Below are 27,590 nucleotides of genomic sequence, written 5' to 3'. Positions count from 1 at the left end.
TTTTCTACACCTTTTATTTTCTCTCTTATACTGGGTACGTGGAATTATCTGGACAACTTTTTCTTCCTTTTTATTAAATTTTATTTTAATGCCATCTTGATCATAAGGAAAATTCTCCTGCTAAATTAATTCATTCAGATCTTTGCAAAGCGTGTCATCTAACTTCCCAAGAACCCCTCTGTATAGAATCCTAAGCTCTGTAACCTGCTGTTTACTTAATATATCTTTTCATTCCAAAGTCATAGCACTCAGCTAGAAGGAATTAAAAAAGGCAACAAATTCCATCAGATTTCTTCCCAGAACCTCAAAAACCTGTGTTTTGGGGTTATCCTAGTTATTTTCCAGCTTTGGGCTAAGTGCATTATTTGTATTCATTTGAGTTATGCTGGGTTAGAAGCCATCTAGTCAGTTCAATGGGTCATAGCTATCTGGATATGCTTAAACTTTCTGATTCACTCATCAGGATTAGTTACTATCACCTATGTAACCTCTTATTAGCAGTTTCTTAATAAACTTCAAGAAGAGAAATTTTACTTCTAATTACCAATCTCTAAGCCATTTCTGTGTGTCTGAATTGTTATTTCTTCAGAAGGTTTAGGAAGACACTTGTAAAGAAATGCATATGTATTGAAAAATGCTCTAAAATTTATTTTCGTGTTCTTTTTACAGCATAGAACATTTTTCCATTTAGCAACCTTTGACACTAACCTGCTAAAACATTTGCTCAGAAATGTAGAGGACATGTTTACTCCACTTCCTACTGAATACTGATTCACATAACTATGAGAAAAGCATGTGTTTTAAACATTTGTATCCCTTAGAGATACCGGCGAATGATTCTTCAGCATTTCTTCAAAGCATTTTTCATATCACACAAGCACAGTTTGTATTTCTCTTACTTGTAACACTTTCCGAATGACTCCTATATTTTAATTAAAGTGCATCCATCTGAAAAGTCATTAGCATAATGTGTAAGAAGGTGGGAAATACGAGACTTAGTAACATGGATAATAAGGTGAGTGTTGTTCATTATATATCCTTTTAAATCATTGAATTCTGTCTGTGAAGGTTAAAATAAAGATTATTCAATAAAAAGTACCAACCTGAACCCTTATTTCTTAAAATTTCTGCCTGCTTCTATAAATGCACATCACAATATCTTTTTCTTAGGTCACATATTCCTTTTGTCATTAATCTTGAAGTTTACCAAAAATGAGTCCAAAAAAAAAAAAAAAGGCTGGGAATACTTATACATGTAGTAAACAGAACCAATCTTAACTTCCACAACTTAAGTGGAAATTCTTCACATACAAGAACTGCTTCCCTTCTGCCTAATTGGAAAATATGCAGTACTAAATACCTTAAATATTTCCTGCATAGACACTGAAAAAACCATAAACAGTATGAATAAATACCAAGTCTATTCACATGTATGAATAAAACTTATTAAAATACATGGAAACCTGAATAAATGTAACAGACATAGTAAGTCCCTGGATAAAGATAGTATTGTAAAGATAGATATAATCCATCTTTTTGAAGGTCACCTTGTCACACATCAAATTTAAAGTTTTATACCCTTTGATATAGTATGTCTGCTTTTAGAAATATGCTATAGAAATACAAGAATGTTCACTGAAAAGTACTGCTATGAGTGAAAAATTAGAGACAAAGTGTCTACAATAGGTCAATGGGCAAATTACAGTTCATCTGTACTCTACACAGAATTGTTAATATAGCTCATTAATCATTCAAATCATTCAATAATTCATTCAATAAATATGTATTAAGAACCTGTTATGTGGCAGATCGTGTTCTATTTAGGACACACACGAGTGAAAATGTAAGACAAATTCTGCTTTCACAGAATATTTATTAGGTGATAGTTTGTTTTAAAGAAAATTAAGAGGAAACATGAAATATCATCGGTGAAATGTTCTATAGAGAAAAATAAAGTGAAATAAGGTAAGGGAACTGTGAGTGAATAAGACAGGTGTTCTTTTATAGAAGATAATCAACTGATATTTGAAACTTAACTGAGGGGGCAAGACAAGAAGAAATATGGGAGAAGAGCATTAAAGGAAGAGGAAATAAATCAAAGGGCATGAGTTGGGAGCAAGTGTAACTTATTTGAGAAACAGCAAGGGGCCGGTGTGACTAGAGTTCAGTGTGTAAGGGTGGCAGAGGTAAGAAATGAGTTCAAAGAGATAGCTGAGAAGAAAGATCACTAAGACTCAAGCAGGCTGTAGTGAGGATTTTGACTTTTGCTCTTAATAAGATTTCAAATGACTGGAAGGTTTTGTCATGAGAAATGATGAGATCTGGCTTATATTTTAAGTGGGTCATTCTGGTTGCTATCTGGATAATAGGCTGCAGAAGGAAAGTGAGGGAGGGACAACAGTTAATATGCTATTAAAATAGTTCAAATGAGAGGAGATAGTGTCTAGACTAAAATAGCAGCAGTAAATGAAATGATACTAGATATATTTTAAGACTGACCTGATAGGACTTGCTAATGATTTGGATATGTGGTGGGGTATAAGAGAAAGAGAAAATGGCAAGTATGAGATAGGTCAGCACATGCTAATATAGAAGGTTGCCAATGACATATTTTCAAGTGAGAGCAAAGAAAATTTCATAAAAATTTGTAGAACTGGACCATTTTTATTTTTTTAAAGGCCTGGAAAGATAGATACTGATAAGGGAAACATTCAACTTTTTAATTGTGGGCCTGCTCCTGTTCCCAGGGAAGCTATACATTATCACTTAGCAAAGTCAAAATGACTCCATGGAACCTCAAACCACGGGCTCTATTTCTGCCCCAAGCAGAGGCTGTAAATCTGCTTCAAGAAAGTAACCAAAAGGAGCATTCTGAACAGAAAAGAAGAAAAAGTAAGAAACTTTCCTGACCCCCATAAGATTAAAGTCCTGCATATACTAGAAAGTATATGTATATGTTAAAGTAAAGCCCTGCATATACTAGAAATTTAAGATAAGGTCTCAACTTTCTGAAAAGTTCTTTGTCTAATAATTTGTAACTTTTTATATAAAAAATGTACATAACTCTCTTATTTGTGAAAACTGTGTATCCTGGGCAGCTGTCCTAACTTGGGCTAGAATGAAGCTCTCTCTCTCTCTAAGTCCAAAAGTTTTGTTCATTTTCTGTCAGCAATATCAAGTTTTAATTAGCAGTTAACTCTAAGGAAATAGTTAACTTCCTTTAGAGAGGAAGTGGGAGCTAAAAACTTCATATTTTGCTTCATGGACTTTGCTATTATTTGAGTATTTTATTGCTAACATGTATAATTTCTGTAAGAAATACAAATACAGGGGTGCTTGGGTGGCTCAGTTGGTTAAGCATCTGCCTTTGGCTTAGGTCATGATCTCTGGGTCCCAGGATGGAGCTCCCATCGAGCTTCCTGCTCGGCAGGGAGTCTGCTTCTTTCTCTCTCTCTCTCCTTCCGCTCCTCCCCCCAGCTCGTGTCCTCTCTCTCTCTCTCTAATAAATAAAATCTTTAAAAAAAAGAAATACAAATACAAAAGTGGAAAAATGCATATATGATTACATTAAAATATAAAGCTTCTATATTTTGAAGATAACTACAAAGTGACAAATTATAAACTTTAAATACTTGCAACATATGTAAGTAATAAATATGTTCAGAATACATATTCAAAACCTATATAATGAATTCTCAAAAATCAACAAGAAAAAGAAAACATAAAATGAAAAGAGCAAAATACTTGAACAAAAAAGGAGAAAAGAATAGCTAATAAATATGAAAAGAAACTCACTCTCATAAATGAACAGGAAATGCAAATTAAAAATACCCTGAAATTATTTCTTTATATCCACTGGCCTGGTAAAAGTTAAGTAGTCTAAAATTAATTATTATTATATGTGATGTGAAGATATAAAGTTGTATATAAAAATGTGAAATAACAGGAACTCTTATCCATTGCTGGTAAAATGTAAATTAACACAGCCACTTTATGAAATACTGCATTATAAAATAAATTAGCCTTGGTCATATATGAGTTAGGGGCTCATTCAATTTGTCCAGATGTGCAATTCAGAAAACACGGGGTAAGTGAAGACTATTTTATTTCAGGGAATCCATCCACTCTGGGGCTCCATACTGGACAACACAGGTCTATAAAGGAAACCAGACTCTTGGGGCAGATGATAAACATAGAATCACAAAATCTATTTAGGGCTATTCTATTAATCCAAGGGAAAGGGGATGGTATCATGGACCAGAGTGGTTAGAGTAACAGTTTTAAAAGGCAATCAAGAAACAGATTCTTAACTATAGAAAACAGATTGATGGTTACCAGAAGGGAGGTAGGTTGGGGGACTGGTTAAATAGGTGTTGGGGATAAACGAATGCACTTGTTATGATGAGTACTGGGTGTTGTAAGGAAGTGTTGAATCACTATATAATACACCTGAAACTAAGACTGTATGTTAACTGGAATTTCAATAAAAACTTAAAAATAAATAAATAAAATTAAAATTTCATTTTAAAAGAAAAAAAATATGAATATACTTTTAAAGGAAAGCCACAGAAATTTGCCATTGAACCCATTATAAAGTTTGAGAAAAAGTGTAGTCAAGAAAAACAAGTTTTTGTCTAGAGTTACTGGAATACTGGGATCTCCATTTGGTGAAACAATGATCACTGTGGAAGGAACAGGTTGAGGTGGGTTAATAAGGAGTTCAGATTTGGATATGTTATATAAGATGCCTGACAGACATCCCAGTTGAGCAGGCACAATTCTGGATGTACAAGTCTGAGTTCAGAGGAGAAATCTAGGCTGGAATATATGTTCAGGATTCAGTTAATATAAAATCTCGAGGCTGAATAAAACCACATGAAGAGTAAATGGCAATATAAGAATCAAATTACTGATCCTTGGAGGAGAAATCAACCAAGAAAATAGAAAAGGTAAGAAAAGAACCAAAATAGAGTGATGTTATAGAAACCAACTGACATAATTGTTTCAAAAAAGAGGGTAGCTATTATATTTGATTAATGCTATTGATAACTCAAATAAGATGAAGGCTGAAAATTGACTTCCAAATTTCACAATGTGAGCATTGTAGGTGATCTTGAGTTGGGTTGTTCTGGCAGAATGGTTGGACAAAAGTGGAATGGTTTTGTGAGAAAAGATGGGAAATACAGACAGCTCTTAGATGGAGAAGTAATGAAGACAACATACAGATAATTTTTCAAGGAAATATTTTTAGAGAAACGTGTAGTACCTGAAGAGGGATGAACATATGGCAGCAATATTTATATGCTGACGTATATAATATAACTGATGATGCACTAGATTAACATTATTAATATTAGAGAATATGCATCATGAATTACATGATTCACCTTTCTTACATTTCAATGATAATTTCCAAAATCTTAAATTCACTTTTGTTTTCTCCTTTATTTTAATTTAACAGTAAATTTTTATAGTGTATTCCCCAGGAAAATATAGGCTGCTAGCCCATCTTTTCCCTACGATTTTTAATATGATGTGTGTATGCACACATACGTGTGTATATATAGAGAGACACACATAGGTGTATACTCACATAAAGATATATGAGACAAAATGAGAGGTTTGAACTAAATTATCTCTTACTCCCCTGACTGTTTTTAAAGGACTATAATCCTTTCATACAATTTCTCCAGAGATTTGCTTCATTTATTGGGAGCACTTATTTATAGCACTATTGCTCAACTTCACCTGTCACTATGAACTCCTAAATCTGATCTATTTATGACCCTTTCTTCTTGACTGAAAAAAAAAATGTTTACCACTTCAATTAAAATTATTTATTAACAGGATTAATGACATTGTTTTTTCTCTATGTCAGTCTGTCAGAAAATTTTGTTCTTGGTCCATTTTTATCTTAACAATTGTTGCCTGTCTCTTTTCAGTTTTGCTGATCCATACTGTACAGAACTTAGACCAGCTAAATTGCCAACAGTGCTCTCATTTATAAAAAATAAAGAAGTCCATGTTATTTCTTACTTTAGTGTTATGTTTATTATTGCTGACTTTATTTAGACTGATAACTAATCAGTTCATTCTCATTGAGTGTTTACTCAATACAACATGAAAAAGTTGGAATTTTTTAAAATACAATTTGGACCACCATTCTAGTCTGTCCAAATTAGCAATGTGTTAGGCCAGTAAGAAAAGACATTAGCCACATATGCCAAAGTTGCTTTACAGTTTCCAGGCAGATGGATTTATAAATGCTTCTGAAATTAGTAAATACAAAGTATTAGGAACCAATAGCCTATTTTATCTATAAAGCATATTTTTTTGCCAAGTTTTTCGGGTTGTTTTGTTTTGTTTTTTTAAGTAAGGGAAGGGGGAAAGAGGAGAGGGAGAGAGAGAGAATCTTAAGCAGGCTCCACACCCAGCCCAGTGTGGAGCCCGATGGGTGGCTCAATCTCACAACCCCTAAGATCATGACCTGAGCCAAAATCAAGAGTCAGACACTTAATCGACTTATCCATCCAGGTACCCCACCAAGAATATATTTTTTTAATGTCTGACCTTGTACATTTAGTTCTATCGACAAACTTGCTATGTAATTAATATTTTAAAATCAATTTATCGAACCTCATAGGAGACAGAAATAATGATATATTGAGATACAATCACTTCTATCAAGGAGTTTATAACTGAACATTNNAGAAGAATAAGAGCAATAAAACACACTTCTCTGAAATAATAATGATAATACAAAGCAAATGTGATAAAGGCTATAAATCGAGTACAGATTTTTCTGTGAAAAAGTGAATTTTTCTGTGAAAAATGAAAAAGAAAAAAATCTAAACAATTAGGTGTCTTAAACTTTAGAAGTGTCACGCTTGGATTGAGCAGACATGTAAATATATACTACTATAACAATTAGCTCTTATACACATGCAAAGATAATTCCTACTTTTTGTGCACTTATCATTTCAGAATTAAATTGTCAGTGGTATAAATATTGCTTTTCTTATATCTTTTATTTAAAAATTAACTTCATTTATTATGTTCCCATAAATTATGTTTTTCAGTCTTCATTTGCATATTTTTTATTATTGCTATAGTCACTTAACTATATCTTTTAAAAGTCTTGACTGTGGTTTGATGTGTATGGTGTAGAGGTACACGATTCCTGGAAGTACTGCAATACCAGGTCAATGGATGGAAATGGATGGAGCAAGCTACTATTCCACCTCCCTGCTCCAAAAACCCACTTACTTAGAGGACATATCAGATATTAAGCTTATAAGAACAGACACTACATTTGATTTAGCCAAAAGGCCAAGAAGCAAATAACTATGTTTTAAAAAAAATACGTCAGTTACAATTACCATGTGCAACCTCTATTCATGAAATTACTATCATCCCTCTTTACTGCAATGCATTTCAATAATCTGAGCGGAGAGTCATTATATTTCAAAATACACAAAATTTGAAATTTAGGTTTTGAAATTAGTCTTTAAAAAATGCCCTTTTAAGGTTGTTTTGCTAACTCGCTGACCTGTCTCTCCAGAGTCCTCCCAAGTATAGAGAATTAACAACATTATATGAATATTTAATTACCTTTGAACTTTCACTTAGACTCAAGAACAATAATAAATATAGAGCTTGAGGTATAGAAAAAAGACCATATAGAAACTACCTCCTCATTTACGTAGTATATACAGAAGTGCTTGAAAAAGTTGATATACATTTTTATAATCATTTAACTTCAAACTCTAGTATAATGGATTAATAACAGCTTGATATTTTTATAGTATGTATAAAACAGAATCGTGATTTTTTAATTAGCTAATTTTGCATGCTTTAAAACCATTACATTTCCAAAAATATTTTCGAGAAGCCAGATGTTCGTCACGGATATATGTATTTTTTAATAACAATTAAGAAATAAATGTGAAGTTCAAACTAAAAGTATAGCCTTTTTCATGTACTTAACTCTGGGGCCTAAAAAGACAAACTGCCATAGAAAAAAATCTTTCTACTTAAAAATATATGTTATTAAGGAATATGTTGTTTTCCTAGAAACTTTTCCAACCTGGCTCCTATGGAGCTGCAGCATGTACATCCAGAGGAGAAGTAACATCAGGGTCTGGTGAGGTGGTCTCTTCAGTGCGTTCTCGAATTTTCCCCCCTTTTAGCAGTGTTGAAAATAGGTCTGGAAAAGCATAGGAAAGCTATATCAAATTTTCCTTAGGAGGTTTTTTCCATACTGTTTTAGCAACTTTTCATGGTGAAGGTGTTCTATGGTATGACATAAGTATTCATTTTCACTAATGAGTCCTCCCATGTAAAATTAACAATATCCTCAAGAAAAATATAATTATACTGCATTAATTCAAATCAGGCTATATTTGAAAATATGCTTGTGTGAGTCGGATCAGAAGCATCCTTAGAACTACACAAACATAAAAATGATTTCTAAGGAAAACGGAACTATTTAGGATGGTATCCTTTATACAAAATGAAATATGATGCTTTAGGACAATATGTCTTTTGATATGCTATCCTTATAAGCTAGATTTTAAAAAATATTTAAATATTATATTGCTCTTGTACAGTCCAGAAAAATGAAATGCATTGTTTAATGAGTATAAATAAGAATTATTTCCATGTGTACTAATAGAAGAGTTTAAGATATTTATGTCACATATATATGAAATAGTTATATATTTGTGTTCACCAAAAATGAAAATATCACTAATTATATTACTAATTTTGAGTGAAAAAAATAAGACTGCATGTTGGCAGATATATATCATCTTTAATTTGTTGAAACGATCAGCATAATTAGTTACAACATGAGAAATATATTTTGATTTGATTCTTCCCCAGCATTAACTACCTGACATGTAGTAAAACTATTGATGATTTAGTTATAGTTGTTTTCTAAAATCCATAAAATGCTGCTTATGTAGTATCTTCTGGTTTAGTGAAAATGAACATAGTAATAAATATTTAAAGAAGAGACGTTGCTAAAACAGTAACCATTAATCTAAATACTCAGTGTTACTGGATTAAACTTTACAAGGCTTGGATGGATATTAGAGAACCAATATTTGAATTTCTGTAATACAACTGAGTGGATATAAACAGTATTACCGTTTTTTATGGTGCTAGAATATTAAAAAAACAAGCAATGGAGAAGACTCTTATAGTGCTAGGAGCAAAGATAATATTTAAAGTTATCATAGTTAGAGGACTTTTTTTCCTATCCCATGTTTTCATATTTAAGATAGATAGACCTTTAGGAAAAAGACATTGAATTATCTGATTGTTTTATGGTCTTTAATTTGTTAACACTTATTTCAATTTCATTTGCCTTTCCAATTGCCCGTTCTTAAATTTATAACTTTACCTAAACCTCACTAATACTTGAAAGCACTGTAAAATAATGTAAATGTTACAAATTAATTTTTATAAATATTCTTATACCCACTTACCATATGATTATGACATACACATACAGTGAAATTATAGTTACACAATATGTAGTTTGCTTACTGAAACACAAAATCAGTAGAAATGTCTATTTCTGCTTGATATACTTTGTCAGATTTTTTAGAAATCTGTATTTGGTTATTTTAAAACCACAGTTAAAAGCTGATTTTAAAAAACAAATGATAATTTACAACTAAGATTTAAAAAAATAAATATGTTAATATAATTTCTTTAATAATAATGCCAGGATAAAATTAGAATTGATCCTTAAGAGTAAACTCTAAAAACAAAAATGAAGACCAAAGCTTCAAGGAAGGGAAATCTGATACAAATTAATCTTGACTTCTGTGAATTAAATTTAAGTTAAAAATCAAAATAGTCAAAGAGAGGTATTCTATTTACAAACAACTGTCTTTGTGGCTTAAGTATGTACAAATTTATTTCTCCCTGTGGAAAAAAACTCATTAAAAAACAGGAAAATGTATTTCACATTTTGATAGAAAAACTCTATTAATAATTTAGCATGAACAGTACAATATTGTAGGGGGAACCTATGATTTAATGACAGAAATTTCTAAGATGAAAATGTTCACCAATAGATACTACAAAGACTTAAAGAAATAATAAACAGAACACCCAATTATGAACAATAAGAAAACCTGTGAAACTGAAAAGTGTGCTCAGAGACAGCTTGCTGTGACTAAAACCCTACAAAATAGAAGGCGCATTTCTTCAAGATCAGCTGTAACATAAGCAAATGAAATCTTTACAAGATATCTACAAAAATAAGAGTTCATCAGAGTTCCCAAGTGTTCATGAAGTATTCAATATTAAATATATCTTTTAAATATGAAGGTATCAAAGTTAAAATATACAATAATAGTAAAATTAGTTTAATTTTCACAAATTTCTGGCCAACAGGTTGTCACTTTACATAAGCAAGGAGAATTCAAAATTGAAAAAGGCAAAGTATGAAAGAAAAAAATGAACCAGGGAAAATTTTGGCTGCTGATCAAAAGCACAGCATAAGAGAAACTTTTTCAAAGGTATAACAGATAAACTAGGCATATTATAGAGGTGAAACTAGTAAAAACTTCATTTTCCATAATTTAGTAATGAAATACAGGGTTCAAAAGCCACAGGTGCTATAACAGGAAAAAAATGTCAAATTCCTTTTGTCTACTTGGAAGATGATAATATCAAATAACTAGGTAGATATCACACACACACAATTAATATTAGATAAATTCTAATTATTAAATATAAAATTGTTTGGGAGATGTAAGGCAGTACCTTATAAGAGATGAAGTACAAACTGCGGTTTAAAGAAAAAAGGTGAAATTTTCTAAGTAAATGGATCCTCAAAGTATTAAGATGAGTAAGCAAATAAAGCAAAACAATGGTAGCAAGCTCATGAACACCGTTAATTACAAACTTCATCACAGGATAAATAAAGATTAATACAATTATTTAGTTATTAAATAAAGGGTTTTAAAGTTCCCTGTATCTAATTAGCTTAGAGAGCAATGAAGAATGAATAGAAGACAACTAGTAAGGTTAAATGGACTGAGGCCAACCTGAATTTTATTTATTTATTTATTTGTTTATTTATAAAGATTTTATTTATTCATTTGAGAGAGAGAGCAAGTGCACGAGCAGGAAAGGCAGAAGCAGAGAGAGGGGGAGAAACAGGCTCCTTGCTGAGCAGGGAGCCTGACACAGGGCTTGATTCCAGGACCCTGAGATCATGACCTGAGCTGAAGGCAGATGCTTAACCATCTAAACCACCCAGGTGCCCCTAACCTGAATTTAGTGAAGACACACAAAATAATTTTGCATAGCAGCAGGTAGAAATGAGAAAACTGTAATAACAAAACAATTCTTCAGTGCAACAAATTTTGGGAAGCCTAAGAATCAAATTTAAATGTTGTGTGCATGCTTGTGTTAGATGATTTATTTTTGTAATTAAAACTATTTCAGTCTTTAAAATGCTATTTTAACTTAGGAATACCTATCAGGAATGGTATGCTATATGCTTCCATTTTTGGTGAAACAGGTCATGGGACATTTCTCTCCAGTGTACACTTTAGATAACATTGGCCTGTAGTGAAAAGTATAATACATGGCAATGGGAGAGACTTATGGTAGAAAAACTGCAGTTTTCTATTAAGTAGCCATTGCAAATACTGGGATTCCCTCAGTAAATTTCCAAATATAACTCAATAGACAGATTCTAAGTTTAGTAATAGGTAGGGGTAAGAGTTTATAAAAGTGCTTGCTGGTTTTGAGATGCTTTCACGTGTACACATAGTTAGGTCCTTAAGTCTAAGGTATGAAAGGCCATCAATCCATCCCCACCTTTTGTCCCTATTAGGATACTGCTGATGGGGTGCAGCAATATCCCCGGAACCCTGGAATCTTCTACTCTAAATATACCATCCTAGAACAACTCCAGTGAACTCCTGGTGAACTGGTTTTCTGGCTTAAAAATAAAGCAGAAAAATGTTCTAAGATTAAATTTTGTTTGCTTGTATAGCATGATATTAAAGATACCCAGAACTGTCCAGAAAAGAAGAAATTAGAGATATATATACATATATATGTATATATAGAGAGATATATCTAAGATATATATACATATATATATATCTTATTCTTATATGATATATATGTTTATATACATATATGAATATCTACATATAATATTGGCAGAAGGTAAACATAACGAAGCTATGACAGGATGGCAAGTAAGGGGAAGGTGACCTCAAAAATAAGCCTCATAAGAGTGACAAAACAAATTTTAAAAGATAAATAAAATTTCACAGGTCCATGGTTTTAAATTTTACTGTTAGATATGAGTTGGTTAGAAAGGCTTAAAAAAACTATAAGGAGGTATTTTCCGCCTCTGATATAGGCAGCTTAGCTTATGATGAACTGTCTTCTGCTAAAAATAAGAATAAATTCTGGGGAGAGAACTGGAAGAAACTTACGGGAGGGAGAAACTAAAGGAGATGAGATTCTTGAAAGAAAAGTATTACATTGGTGCTGTGTCAGATTTTAGACACCCCATCTATACTGAGGGCATCCTCTGTCTCTAATATAGGGGGTGGAGCAGCTGGAAGGGGATAGAAAGAGCTCAAGTAGAAAGCTGCAGTTATTGAAACCCTATGGAGAAATCTGGCTTTCAGAGCAGCTGGAAATTAGGGCTGGGGGTTGTGACTGTGGAGAGTCAAAGAAGGCGGAGTCCAAAAGCTGCGCGTAGATACCACTCTAACTGCCCTTGTTCCAAGCAAGGCTAAAAGAAGCTCAGAGGAAAACAACAGAAAGCTTGAAAGAGCTTAGTAGAGATTTTAGCAGCTGCCCACCCCAAGGGAGGTGAGTTCCCAGTTAAGTCTCAACAAATTCAGACTTTGTAAATATTCTGGCTCTCCTTGTTGACAGACTAAGGGATTGGATTCTCTCTAACAAAGCCTAAAACCTTAAGCATCTCAAAAAACAAGGTAATCTGCGAGTAATTTAAACTGCCTGCTAGAAGAAAATTCAAAAGTTTTCAGAAGAAAATTGCAATATCCAGAGTCTCTAAAATATATCATCCATAATGCCCAGTGTACAAGAAAACTTATTAAACATGTGAAAAAACAAGAAAATGAGGCACAGTATCAAGAGAAAAATCTGTCAATTGAAATAAATAGACTAACCAGACAGCAACTAAGAAATAATTCTGGAATTGAACAATGCAACAATGAACAATGAACAACTGAACAATGCAATATCTGAAATAAAAAATCCGTTAGTTGAGATTAAAAACATACTGGACAAAACAGAAAAGGAATCAGTGAAATGCCAGTTAATAGAAATAATCCACACTAAATCCACACTGTATACTAACGTATACAGAAGAATGGGATGTATGGGAAAGAAAATGCCATAATATTCAGATATTTGTAAAAATATTAACAAGTAATATGACTTTTAATGTAAAAATCTTAAACTTGTTTGTTCTCTACATTAAAATACTACTTCAGAGCCTATTTCTTAATTGTTATAAAAAATTCGTCACAAAATACTACAGTAATAAAGCCATTTCTTATAAAGAATGACAACTGGGGGGCACCTGGGTGGCTCAGTCAGATAAGCATCCAACTCTTGGTTTCTGCTCAGGTTAAGATCTCAGGGTCCTGAGATTGAGCCCTGCATCAGGTGCCAGGCCTCCGCCTAGTGTGGTGCTTGCTTGGGATTTTCTCTCTCCCTCTCCCTCTGCCCCTCCCTGCTCTCTCTCTCTACAATAAAAAAAAAAAAAAGGAGAAGAAAAGAAAAGAAAAAGAATGACAACTATTGTCTGGCCATTTCCCTTTGTATAACAAAACGATCATCACAGTATTATTTATGATACCCCAAAATAGAAACAAATATCTATACTCCCTTCCTTGTCTGACTCATCAATCCACAATTACTTTTTTCACATATTTAACTTTCCTCCAATTTCAATTTAAACTTTATAGTCATAAAGTCTTTATCCCTATAATTCCACACTAAATTCTTCTCTTCCAAAAAACTTCCATGTCCTAAATACACTTGTACTGTCATAATGATCTGTGTCTTGATCCTGAATCTTTCCTGTTTTCCCACTTTTTGCAAAGTGCTAATGAAACTGTAGAATTACAAGCAAATTACATTACAACATAACTAATTTCAATTGGAGAAATTTAAAAACGAACATAGAGCTAGTGGAATTCTAAGAAGCTGTACTATTTGCTATCAAGATATCTGTCTGTGGTAAAGTGTAGATTCTAAAAGTATAAAAATATTTAAATTAGAGTTTTTGATGTCTTTAGTTAAAGAAATTTAATAATAGATGAATAACAAAGGAAAGTCTGCAACTTTTAAAACTTGGAGATCCAATAATTAAATATATCATTAGTAGAGGGAGATATACTAAGGCAATTTAATTTCCTTCTAAATACAGCAGATTAATCCTATTAAACATTCATCATTTTTTCCTTATTTCTAATTCATGTGGTTTTAGTAATGTGAAATACGTTAAATACTAGGAAAAAGGTTTTCTTTTTATAGACTTTTGATAAAGTAATAAAATGCAAAAGGTAAGCTAGATAATTAATGTACACTCTATAATAGTTTTTAAAATATTTTATTTGGAAAACTTTCCCCTAAAATACAAAAGATAAGGGAGGATATAAATTTGGATGAGGTATATCACTCAGATTTAATTACAGATAGCCTTTTTTATCATTTTATTTTTTTGAAAATTTCAGACATCATAACATTTAACTTATAAATACTTTAGTCAGGCTCTTTTAAAGATATATTTTCCTACATAACCATCATACCATTATAGTACTTAATAAAACTAACATTGATTCTTTAATTTTATATACAGATATAGTCTATTTTCAAATATACTGATATATCCAATACAGGTCTATATCTTGTATTTAATTATGACTTTATTTTTTTTAATCTGAACAATTTGTTACCCCAAATATTTTATGTGGTGATTTTAATATCCCTTGACATATGCTGAATTAAATATTCCATTAAGTTTTGAAAAATGGTGATTTTTCTAATACTACTATTCTTTATTTAGTTGGAGGCATTTTCTGTAATGAAGAGCTGTCCCTCATAAACTGCGACTGGTTACCCAGAAATAGAGTTGTTATAAGAAAATGAGCATAAATGCTTAATTCTTTTCTTAAATTGCATATTTTCAGAGTAAGGAGTTGGTAAAATAGTTATCAAATAATAAGACTTTTTTTTCTGTTTTCTCCCTCACATCAAGGTAGACTTAATATGTTTCAATCAACTTTAGTCTTTTTTTTTTTTTCATAATCTTGACCAACAGAAGCTCCATTAACCTGATTTCTATGTTATCACAAATAGACACACAGTGCATTAACAGTTATGACTTTTCAATAAATTTCAAAATCATATCTGTAAATTAATTTATTTAGTTCTTTAGTTATCCTAATTGAAGAGCTTTATGAAGGCATTGAGACAATAGCCAGTGCCAATTCATTAAAATCATAATTATTTTACATTTGGAGAAAAATAATAATCATAAAATATATGATTTTAGAAATGATACATTCAATTTTTCTGGATATTTTTGAAGCTTAAAAAGTTTAACCAAACATATACATACTTAAAAAAAAACTGTAATAATACAAAAAGTAAAATGCAAAATGATATATGTAGTTAACTAATACATCCTTCTATTTATGTATGATCTGGAAAAGAAAAAAAGTGCTCACTGATTTTCAATTATCACATAATGTTAATCACTTTTATAGAGTAAAATTCTCATTGTAGTGCTAATCACAAAGAAAATTACAATCACATATAACACTGTCATCAGTGAGTTTTTACTATATATTTTTCTGGTTTTTTAGATAAAATTATATGTATAATCCTTAACCTTAAAGTAAAACATAATTAATCCAAACAAATTACAGTTTTGTTGGATATTTGTATCAGAATTAATTTCTTTTTCTTATATAGATAATGTTCTTAAAGAACCTGGACAAAAGATGGCTAAAGTTAATGCCCTTTTGTAATCCATAAAATCTTGAATTAAGTAAAGCTTTCTTTCTCTTAAAGCTGACATAAATTAGCACTTCAAATTCTACTCAAAACTGAAACAAATTCTTTTTATTCTACAATTTATGTTTTAACTATTTAAAAGTTTCTATTACAGAGAACAAGAAATTTTATTTAAGTTGAAGCCATTTTATGGAGCTATTTTTATTTTTTAAAAAATGGGAGGTCTTCCTGAAAGCACAACTATATGCATTTTTGATATTTTAAAATTTATATGCATACTAAATTTATATGCATACTAAAATGTAATATAGCATATACACACACAATCATAAAGAAAACCATACAGGAAGTCTTCCTCAAAGGTCTCTGGAGTAATTAAATTGCAAAAGAAATGTCTACCTATCAACACAAGGATAGTTTTCTATGTGGAAATGTGTTTGCTGGTTTGTCTTTGTAAATATAATTTAATTGCTCAAGAGAAACTTAAAAACTCCTGAAGAGCAGGTCTTTGGAACTAAATAAACATTCACTAAATATACTGTGAACTGAATGAATGAATAAATTTAAGCATGTTTTCATTTTGTTCAATATTTTCTGCTACTTTCTCTATACTGTAGTGTAATGAAAGGGAATCTTAGAATTTATGATAGGTAGATGAAAATTATACCCTTAAATCTTGTGCATTTTTCCATCACTTAATCACCTTTTACATCAATTAATTTGATTTTAATTTAAAGTTTAAGTTTAAACATCTTTTGTCATAGGAAAACATGCCACTTATTGATAAAGAAAATTTATGTAACACAAAACTATTCTGGCAAGTTTTTTTACTATTTTCTTCCACCAAACATTTATTATGATGAGAAGCAAAAGACAAAATCAACTTCTGTTGTCTTTTCCCTTGTCTCCTTAACTTAATTTGTAATGCAAGTAGTTTGAGTAGTCCTTAGGAAATCTTTGCCTACTTCTAGGTCATGTATTCTCCTGTTGTTTTTGTTTCCTAGAAGCTTTATGGTTTTAGCTGTTACACATACTACTAGTTAAAAATTTATTTTTTAATGAGTATTTAAATCAAATAAGTGGGTAATTACCAAAGGAGAGCTTTACAAATTACAGATTTAGACTCAGAGACGTAGTATGATTTGTATGCACTCCTTTTCTTCTTCTATAAAGTAGTATAATACTAAGACAACACAGAATGTAAAATAAAGGGAAAAAAATCCACAATGTACTTATTAACACAAAGAGCTTGCAGCAAAGTGATTTGTCAAATGAAGAAATATTAAGAAAAGTATTATTAGATATGGACACACATTTCTACTTTGGCCATAGGCATAGGCTTTTAGACATCTATGAGACTTTAAATAGTATCCAATACCTAAAAGTTATTACAGTCAATTAAAAACCCTGCCTCGGTAGACTGTAAAAAGATAGTTTCTCTTATTGAAATAGACATAAATATAAAAAATTCCCTAAAGCTAAATTAAATGAAGTGCCGAAATGAATCATTTTAAGCAACAGGTAACATAACATTCCTTTGTAGATAATATTAATGTACTTTTATGAATTTATATGGAATCTATTATCCTGCCACAAACTTTAATTGAATTCTTCTTAAATCTTCTTTTTTATGTATTTTATGTATAGACGTGTAAATTTAATCCTTGTTCTCAAACTTGAATCTATGAGCTTTTGTCATTCCTGAAAAGATTCTCTAACTTTGAAATTCATACTTCAAATTTCTCCTGGTTTGCACAGTAGTATTCTTTTTTTTAAATTTTTTTAATTATATTATGTTAGTCACCATACAGTACATCCCTGGTTTTTGACGTAAAGTTCGATGATTCATTAGTTGCGTATAACACCCAGTGCACCATGCAATACGTGCCCTCCTTACTACCTATCACCAGCCTATCCCATTCCCCCACTCCCCTCCCCTCTGAAGCCCTCAGTTTGTTTCTCAGAGTCCTTAGTCTCTCATGCTTCATTCCCCCTTTTGATTACCCCCCCCTTTCTTTATCCCTTTCTTCCCCTACCGATCTTCTGAGTTCTTATGCTCCATAGATGAGAGAAATCATGATAATTGTAGTATTCTAATGGATTATCTAAATATTTAGTGTTGATATTAATGCAGAAAATACAACACATCCTTAAACCCTGCAAAGAACAGACATTTTGTCAAATACATAGTTATTAAAAATGGCCATATTCTATTGTTGCCATATCTTATTTATTAATAATGTAGTAGAATGAAGAGGGATAACTTAGATTTTGTTTTATGTTAACTATAAAATTTCCCAGCCAATATTAAGAAATTGTGACATATGTCTTATTAAAGTAATATTTCCTTGTTTATGTATTTGATTTATTTAAAAACTTAGTTCAAGAACACTTTAAATTCATTATGTAGTATTAAAACTAAAGAAACTTCTCTCCCCCAATAGAAATTTATTTGTCAGAAACTTAAGTATGTAAGAATGTGAAATAAAATAATGAATCAAAAGTAATATACTATGCTTTCAAATCACTACAATTGCTTTTGGTCATCCCTCACATATAAGCTAGAATCTAAACATCAAAAAAAAAAAAAAGAAATATTACTAAATAACTTGCAATATAATTCAAAGAAAGACTGTATAATAGATTGAATTAAACTATCTCTAAAAATGCTTTTTTTTTTTCTGAAAGCACATTTCATAAAATCAAGACAACTTTCGCCTAACTCTATGAAATATTCAATTATTTTTTAAGATTTTAAACTAGTTGACTAGCTTTCCACCTTTCCTGTCACACATTCCATAAAATACCATAGTTTCAGTGATAGTATAATAAGTAATTTAAAAGTTTTACAGTCATAAACATTGCTTCCTAGTAGGGTAGAAATGATTTCTCATTGTAGGGTTCTGGTCATTTGCTTTATCAGCTCAAACATTAACCTTCTTAATGGGAACCTGTACAAAATGCTGTTTCAAAATCTCTTTTAAAAGAGTTGCTAGAACATGTTTGACTTATTTCTAGATTCCATAAATAGACCCCAAGCATCTGATATCTAATTTTTTTAAATTAGGGTGGTACCTTCATTTATGTTTTATACACACTTCAATCCATGTTTATAATGTGAAATGCCTATTTGTTTTTACTAACAAAACATGAAATCCAAATATGAATTATTTAAAATTCTATTAAAATACAATTTCAAAAAGCCTTATAAAGTAAGGTCCCAAAATATAAACTCATACTGTACATGATTTTTAATACGTACTCATATCTCCTTGCTGTCTTGCACTTTGCCTTCCATCACTGAATGGGCAAAGAAATTTTAGCCATGAGGCAATGCTTTTATATATTAACTATCCATTTATATATTAACTATCCATTAAATACATGTATATGTATAATACACATGTTTTACATACTGACTATCCATTTTACATATAAGTATATGTGATATAGTTGTGTTCCATCATAGCACAACTTTCAAAATCTTAAAGGTAATGAGTTAAAAGGATACTTTCATGTTTTCATAACATTAGACTGTAAATATTTAATATTTAAATTTAAAATGCAAGTTTATCCATTTGGAAAAATATACCATTTGTTGTTTTTCCCTTAAACCTTTTTTAACCTCTAGCATATATGCAAATTTAGTAATAATTCTCTGTAACTCATAATCTCTTTGTGCTCCAATCTCCATGCACTGCAAATCTCAATCATGACTGGATCATAAAAATAATATAGTGGGCCATGACTACCAAGATGGGGGAAAAGAAAAGAGGGACAGGAGATGGAGGCAGCGGGAGGGGTAGGAGAGACTAGAAAAAGTAAAATAGAAAGTAATAAGGATAAGTATTATTTTTATGACTTTCTAAAATACTGGATTGCAATGTAAAAATTACACTGTCTATGGCAAAAAAACCTTTGAAAGATACCATATAGGAGAGAATCAAAGGAGTCCTATCGGAAATAATTCTTTACCTGCAATTTTAAAATTTGAAGACTTAATGGCACTGTAGATATTCACAAATACTAAATCTTCCACATTTTTGAAGATTACTAAGTATGAGGTTACACAAGTTAATTAATAAAACATATTGATTTCTCATTTTGCAAATTTTATTGAGTTATTGGGTCTTTGCAATTTGAGGGGGGTGTTCTTATATCTTCTGATTGCCCAATGTTTTGAACTTACTGACCCCCTGATTCTGGAGACCTGTAATAATAATAGTCTCCTCAGGTAGTATTAAGTTTTTTAATCAAAAGACAGTCTTTTATGCATTCTGCCATGTTAGACCCAACTTAATTTCAACTATTCCACACTGGAACTCATTGTTTCTTCTAAGATCCTCTCAAGACTACTCCATACATTTTCCCCCCTCAGAACTTTTGTAAGTACAGCAGGATATTTATTAACCTATCAAGTAATACCAATAACACTACTATGCTACTTTTACCAAATGTGGTAAAGATGATATAAGGAAAAGCCTATGAGAGGATTTCAACTACTCCCTGCACTTCAATTAAGAGAATTATCAATTATGTTTTTATTCCTTTCACCCCTACAGAGATCAAAATCACCATTTCTATCTCCAGTTAGACACATGTTTACAGATGACCAATGTGGACTGGTTCCCTGAAGTTCTATTCTCAAACTCCTAAATCAAAAAGCAAATTTAATTATGCCTTTTAGGCAACCCTGGGACTAAGAAGTTCAAATATACCCACATCATTCTTTTACCCAGCCACAAATATGAATAGGTCTATTCTGCATTTCTCTTTCCTTAGGACTTGAATACTTTATAACCTTTTCAAGGACTCAATTATCAGCATTTTTAAACCATAAATTATTAAAAGGATGACATATATTTAAAACCACATTGAAATACAAAGTATTATAAAATTTTAATTTATTAAAGGCCTGCATTTCACTACCTGCATCTCTAGGATCACATAAACCTACACATATTGTACAATGGTGGTTTCTCCTATTTCCTAATTACTTCTTCTCACCTGTAAAACTAGGACAGGATAAATTTCATAGAGTCCTTTTTCTTTTAAAGATTTATTCATTTATTTTAGAGAGAGAGAGAGAGCACAAGCATGCGTGGGGGTGGAGGGGCAGAAGGAGAGAGAGAATCTCAAGCAGACTGCCCCCTGATTGCAGAGCCCAATGTGGGGTTTGATTTCACAACCCTGAGATCATTACCTGAGCTGAAATCAAGAGTTGGAAGCTCAGCCGCCTGAGCAACCCAGGCGTCCCTCTTAGAGTTCTTTTTCAAATTAAATGGAATTAACGTATACAATGTTCTGGGGACATGTCTGGAACACAGTAAGCCCAGTAAATGTATGCTTTTACTATTATTATTACTATTGCTGCTGCAATTGTTACCATTATCAACACCATGTGGGAGGGCTATTGTAGTGTAAAGGGAAGAACATGGATTAAGGTGAGACATGATTTTTATTTAAATCTTGACTCCCTGGAAAAAAAAATGCTGGTATTATGTAAGAAATTTCCTTATACTGAGGTACCTGGGTGGCTCAGTGAATTTAGTGTCTGCCTTCAGCTCAGGTTATGATCCCAGGGTTGGGCTCCCTGCTCAGCAGGGAGTCTGCCTCTCCTTATGCTAGCTCCTGCTCTGCACTCGCCTCACCCTCTCACCCCCACCCCTGCTTGTGCTCTCCCCCTGTTCATGTTTTCCCCCTGCTCATGCTCTCTCTCAAATAAATAAAATTGTAAAAAAAAAAAAAAAGAAATTTTCTTATACTTTATAAGCTTTAGTTTCCTTATCTATAAAATGAGAATAGCAATTAATAAAAGAATTTTTATACGAATTAATTTCAAAATAAATGTGAAGTATTAGGTACATAGTAGATGGAATTTATTCCCCTAATAGCTTCCCATTCTAGCCAAACAATAACAATTTAACCACTCCTGTACATTAAGTCAGTAATTCCATAACTTTCATTAGGGAACAACAGTTTTCTCAGGTACAGATACACTGCATTTGCCTAAATTACTTATGTACTACTTACAGGGAAAAAAAAGCTTCTTATTAATACTAAAATGTAAATAATTAAAACACACAAATAAAGGAATGCTCATTTTTTTGTTTTTAATAGAATTTTTTTGCTTTAAATTCAATTAGCCAACATATAGTACATCATTAGTTTCTGATGTAGTGTTCAATGATTCATTACTTACGAATGCTCAATTTTAAAGCAATATAAAGAAACAAATACTTGAATATATGTGACATTTTCCTTTCATCAAACTATAATTGGTAGCTATTATGGCTGACTTTTACTTCCTTTTCCTTCATTTTCCTTTAAAGAAGACATATCTTATTTCTTCACAGTTCTGCAGTTTTTAAAAACCTGATGGCTTAATGTGCCCATAATTTCATAAACTTTCAGATTCAATCCATAGTACCCATATTTAATGTTTAAATACTAACGACAAAAATGATCCAATTGAATTACCTATCTAAAGGTTTTGTTTCTAAACACTGTTTTTCACTAATTTGTATACGTAATTTTGGTCAATTGAATTTTTTTTTTTTTTACCTCACAACTTTCTCACAATCTCACAAAAGAATTCAGATAATCTTCTTCAACATACTTTTAATTTCTATTTCAATATCAGAAAGAGTGCGGGCAGGGGAATCAAAACAGAGAACTTTATTCCAGAATATTTATAAATCTTATTTCCCTGGCAAACAAGATTCTCCCAACTTTCTTTTCTTTCTGGTTAATACCTATAACTTTTGCTAGGGGTTTCTCTACTAAACTGACATGTTGCCATTCAACTCTGCCGAAAATTATGAAGTAGGTTCTTTACACACTGCATAAATTTCACTGAGTTGGGTTCTCTACAATTCCTATTCTTTTTAAGCCACAAATGATAAATTTAAGAGCTGAAAATAATTTTGCCAGAAAATTTTCAATTCAATATTTGCTTTGGAAGCCAAAATTCTACACAGATCCTTTTGAGTTTAAGTACGTTTATCAGTACATTTGTGGCTGCTTTTCATAACTAGAATGGCCTTTTGAAAAACAATTACAAACAGTGTCTCAAATTATATTCACTTTTGCAGCTAAAATACATTTTATTTTTACATAATTTAAAACTTTCCTGAATAGATGAGCACTTAACTTATCATTGATCAAAAAACATAAGTAGATTTTTAAGAACAGCAAAAAGGTAGCTATTTCCAATTTATCAATATCTCCTAAAATCTTAGACTACTGTTTTATCTTTGTTAACAAATCACTAACAGCAAGTCTGTAATTATACTCTAAAAGAAGCTCTACTCAGGCAATTCTTTCTATTTGGGTATAAAACAACATTTGAAAGTTAACAGGCAGCTTCAGGTATATAAGAGATCTATACAAGATAAAACATTTTTTTAAGTTGTAATAAGAGGAAGAAATCTATACCTTTAGTTGTTTATTTAATATTGCTGATTGTACTTCTACAATACACCTTGCCTGAATTGTAGCCATTAATTTTTAAAATATTTATTATTTACATACCAACCACATCACTTATCTTCCTTAGTTTCTATCACAACACTTGGCACAGCAAAGTCCTTAACAAATGTTTGTCTTATTAGGGAAATAAGAATGAGGAAGAAAAGAGATTAAAATCATCACTGATTTTTGGTTCTCTTTAACTAAGTTATTCTTATTCATGGTACTTAAATCCCTATAGATCATTCATTCAAAAAATGCTTATTGACCACCTACTACATAAAAGGTACAGAGACATGCTGATGATACACAGCAATATACCAGACAGTTTGGTCTCTACTATCTCAGAGACTATGACCCAGAGATTATGACAATGGACATCTAATCCCATAATTTATTATCCTATTATAATTATAACATGCACTCTGCAGGCAAAGTGCACAGTGCTAAAGAACATATGCAAGGGGGATAGGATCAGGTTTGGGAAATTAGGATATTCTCCCCTACTAAAAGTTTTAAAGTATGCAATACGCAGTAAGACAGAGCAGGGTCTGCAGCCACAGTGACCTTCCTTATGTAAATTGGACTGTGTCACTCCCTTAGAATGAAATCCATAATCTTTAATGTAACATATACAAGGCCTTTCAAAACACAATCCTAGATTTCAAGCTGTACTACAAAGCTGTAATAATCAAAACACTATGGTATTGGCACAAAAACAGACACACAGATCAGGGGAATAAGAGAGAGCCCAGAAATAAACTCACACTTATATATGGTCAATTACTCGATGACAAAGGAGGCAAGAACATACAATGGGGAAAAGACAGTCTCTTCAATAAATGTTTCTAGAAAAACTGGACAGTCACATTCAAAAGAATGAAACATGACCACATTTTCACATCATTAGCACAAAAAACAAACAAACAAACAAACAAACAAAAACCACACACCTCAAAATAGATTAAAGAACTAAATGTGAAACCTGAGATCATAAAATTCCTAGAAGAAAACATGCAGTAATTTCTTTGACAGCAGCCATAGCAACATTTTCTAGCTATGTCTCTTTAGGTAAGAAAAACAAAAACAAAATAAACTATTGGGACCACACCAATATGAAAAGCTTTTGCACAGTGAAGAAAACCATCAACAAACAAAAAGGCAACCTACTGAATGGGAGAAGATATTTGCAAATGATACATCCCGTAAGAGTTAATAGCCAAAATGTGTAAAGAACTTCTATAACTCAACACCAAAACAACAACAACAAATAATAATAATAATCTGATTAAAAATGGGCACAGTCATTTTTCCAAAGACATACAGATGGCCAACAGACACATGAAAAGATGCTCAACATCACTCAACATCAGAAAAATGGAAATCAAAACCATAATGAGCTACCACCTTATATTGTCAGAATGGCTGGAATCAAAAATACAAGAAATAGTAAGAATTGGTGAGAATGCAGAAAAAAAGGAGCCCTGTGCACCACTGATGGGAATATAAATTCATGCAGCCACTGTGAGAAACAGTATTGGAGGTTCCTCAAAGAATTAAAGATATATTAAATCTATTAAAATACATATTATATGTTATATTGTACACCTGAAAGTAATATAACACTGTATTTAAATTATACTTGAATAAAAAAATTATAGAATGAAATACCATATGATCCAGTAATTCCACTACTGGGTATTTACCCAAAGAAAACAAAAACACTAATTTGAAAAGATACATACACACCTATGCTTACTACAGCATTATTTACAACAGCCAACATATGGAAGCATCAGAACTGCCCATGACAAATAGACAGATAGATAGATAAACATATGGAAGCATCAGAAGTGTCCATGATAGATAGATAGATAGATAGATAGATAGATACACAGATGAATAGACAAAGAAGATGTCACACACACACGCGCACACACACACACACACACACACACACACACGTATACAATGAAATATTACTTGGCCATTAAAAAGAATAGGATCTTGCTATTTGTGACAACATGGGTGGACTTAGAGGGTACTATGCTAAGAGAAATAAGTCAGAGAAAGACAAATACATATGATTTTATTTATATGTGGAATCCAAAGAACAAAACAAAAGGAGAAACAGACAAAATCCCTAGACTCTTAAATACAGAAAACAAACTCCTGGCTGACAGATGGGAAGTGAGTGGGGTGATGGGTGGAATTTACATGAAGGGAATTAAGCGGTACAAACTTTCAGTTATAAAATAAATAAGTCACACAGATAAAAAGCTTAGCATAGGAAATATAGTAAATAATATTGTTAGGTTGTATGGTAATAGATGGTGACTATCCTTATCGTGATGAGTACTGAGTAACATATGTAATTGATGAATTGATATTTTGTACACCTATGACTAATATAACATCATATGTTAATTATACTTCAATAAAAAAAATTTTACGGGTGCCTGGGTGGCTCAGTCGTTAAGCGTCTGCCTTCAGCTCAGGGCGTGATCCCAGCGTTCTGGGATCAAGCCCCACATCAGGCTCCTCTGCTGGAAGCCTACTTTCTCTCCCACTCCCCCTGCTTGTGTTCCCTCTCTCGCTGGCTGTCTCTCTCTGTGTCAAATAAATAAATAAAAATCTTTTAAAAATATAAAAATATAAAAATAAAAATAAATAAAATTTTTTTTTAAAACTCTTCTTGGATATTCTCTAGTTCCATCTTATACTGTTTTTCCCTCTCTCAAAAACCATGCTGCTAGAATACTCAACCATATTTCCTTTCTTTAAATCACTGTGCACGCTCTTGCTTAAGGACTTCTGATTATTTCTAAAAAAATTTTGCCTTTCCACTTTTTGCCTGGGTAAATCCCACCCAAACTTCAGGTCTCCAATTATATGCTATTTTTTCTAAGAAGCTTTACTTAACCTCTATGACTAGGGTTGGTGTTTCCCCTATTTTTTTCACAGGACCCAGTATTTTTCACATCAACACATTTATCTCACAATATTGGAATTCCCTTTTCACTTTTCTCTATCTCTTCCTAGCCTATAAATTTCATTAGGATATATTTGTTGTTTCCACTATTGATTGGTAATTGGTTCATGACTTACACATGGAGAACCTGAACATGTAGAGGGAATCATATTTGCAAAGCAAAATTCTTGCATATAAAGAACCCTATGGGGACTCCTGGGTGGCTCAGTCCGTTAAGCATCTGCCTTCGACTCAGGTCATGATCACAGGGTCCTGGGATTGAGCCCCAAGTCCAGCTCCCTGCTCAGTGGGGAGTCTACTTCTCCCTCTCCTTCTGCTGCTCCCCTTGCTCATGTGCTCTCTCTCTCTCTAATAAACAAATAAAATCTTAAAAAAGAAGAACCCTATGGATTTTCTAATAGTAAGTCTTATCTATGTAAATGAATTCCTTCTTTCCTTACTCCCTCCTTTCATACTTCCTTCCTTCTCAGAATATGCAGCCATCAAAATGGATTAGGACTTTGAAGGCATCTGTCAAGTTTCTGTGATGTCCTTCTGTGCACAATGGAAAAATGTTGGTGGAACCCAAGGACGATTATTTAACTACTACTAATTGAATGGCCATGTCCAAAAGGTACTGATTAAAAATGGATTGACAAATTTTTGTTCTTGTTGTTAAAAAAAGTAACCATAACACAATGTCCTCTCCAGTTCTGCAAACCATTTTCATCAATGATTTTTATGAATATACTGAAGGCACACTCAGCACTTATAAACAACACAAAACTTAGGAAGACAGATTTTAGCTCAGTATAAGAATTGAGTTAGGCATACTCAGTAATCAATAACCTAACTATTTATGGGAGGGTATAAGCCCAAATGGGCTATTCACAGACACCAGATGGAAGGGTGGAAACTTAGATTATGTCTAGACCAATTCCCACATTATACGGTTGAAGAAATATATGCCCGGACACACACAAAATCTTGTTCAAGAGTAAGCATACACTGCAGCAAAATCAACATTCATAACTCCCATCCACAGTTTCCTGTTAAAGAAAGGGAGACTTTAGGCCATGATATTCCAGTTATATAACTGTTG

General features: G+C 32.0%; 1 protein-coding gene and 1 pseudogene across 1 annotated transcript in view; both read right to left on the bottom strand.

Moving 5' to 3' along the window:
- The window catches only part of EPHA6 (EPH receptor A6), an 829,344-nt gene that overhangs the window by 692,601 nt on the left and 109,153 nt on the right, over positions 1-27,590 (bottom strand). The gene's annotated exons all lie outside the window — the stretch shown is intronic.
- Positions 7,165-7,341, bottom strand: LOC121100564 (annotated as a pseudogene).

This window comes from Ursus maritimus, unplaced genomic scaffold (assembly GCF_017311325.1).
Source record: "Ursus maritimus isolate PB19 unplaced genomic scaffold, ASM1731132v1 scaffold_4, whole genome shotgun sequence".
NCBI lineage: Eukaryota > Metazoa > Chordata > Mammalia > Carnivora > Ursidae > Ursus > Ursus maritimus.
Note: the sequence above shows the minus strand (reverse complement) of the source record. Positions and strands in the feature narration are given on the sequence as shown.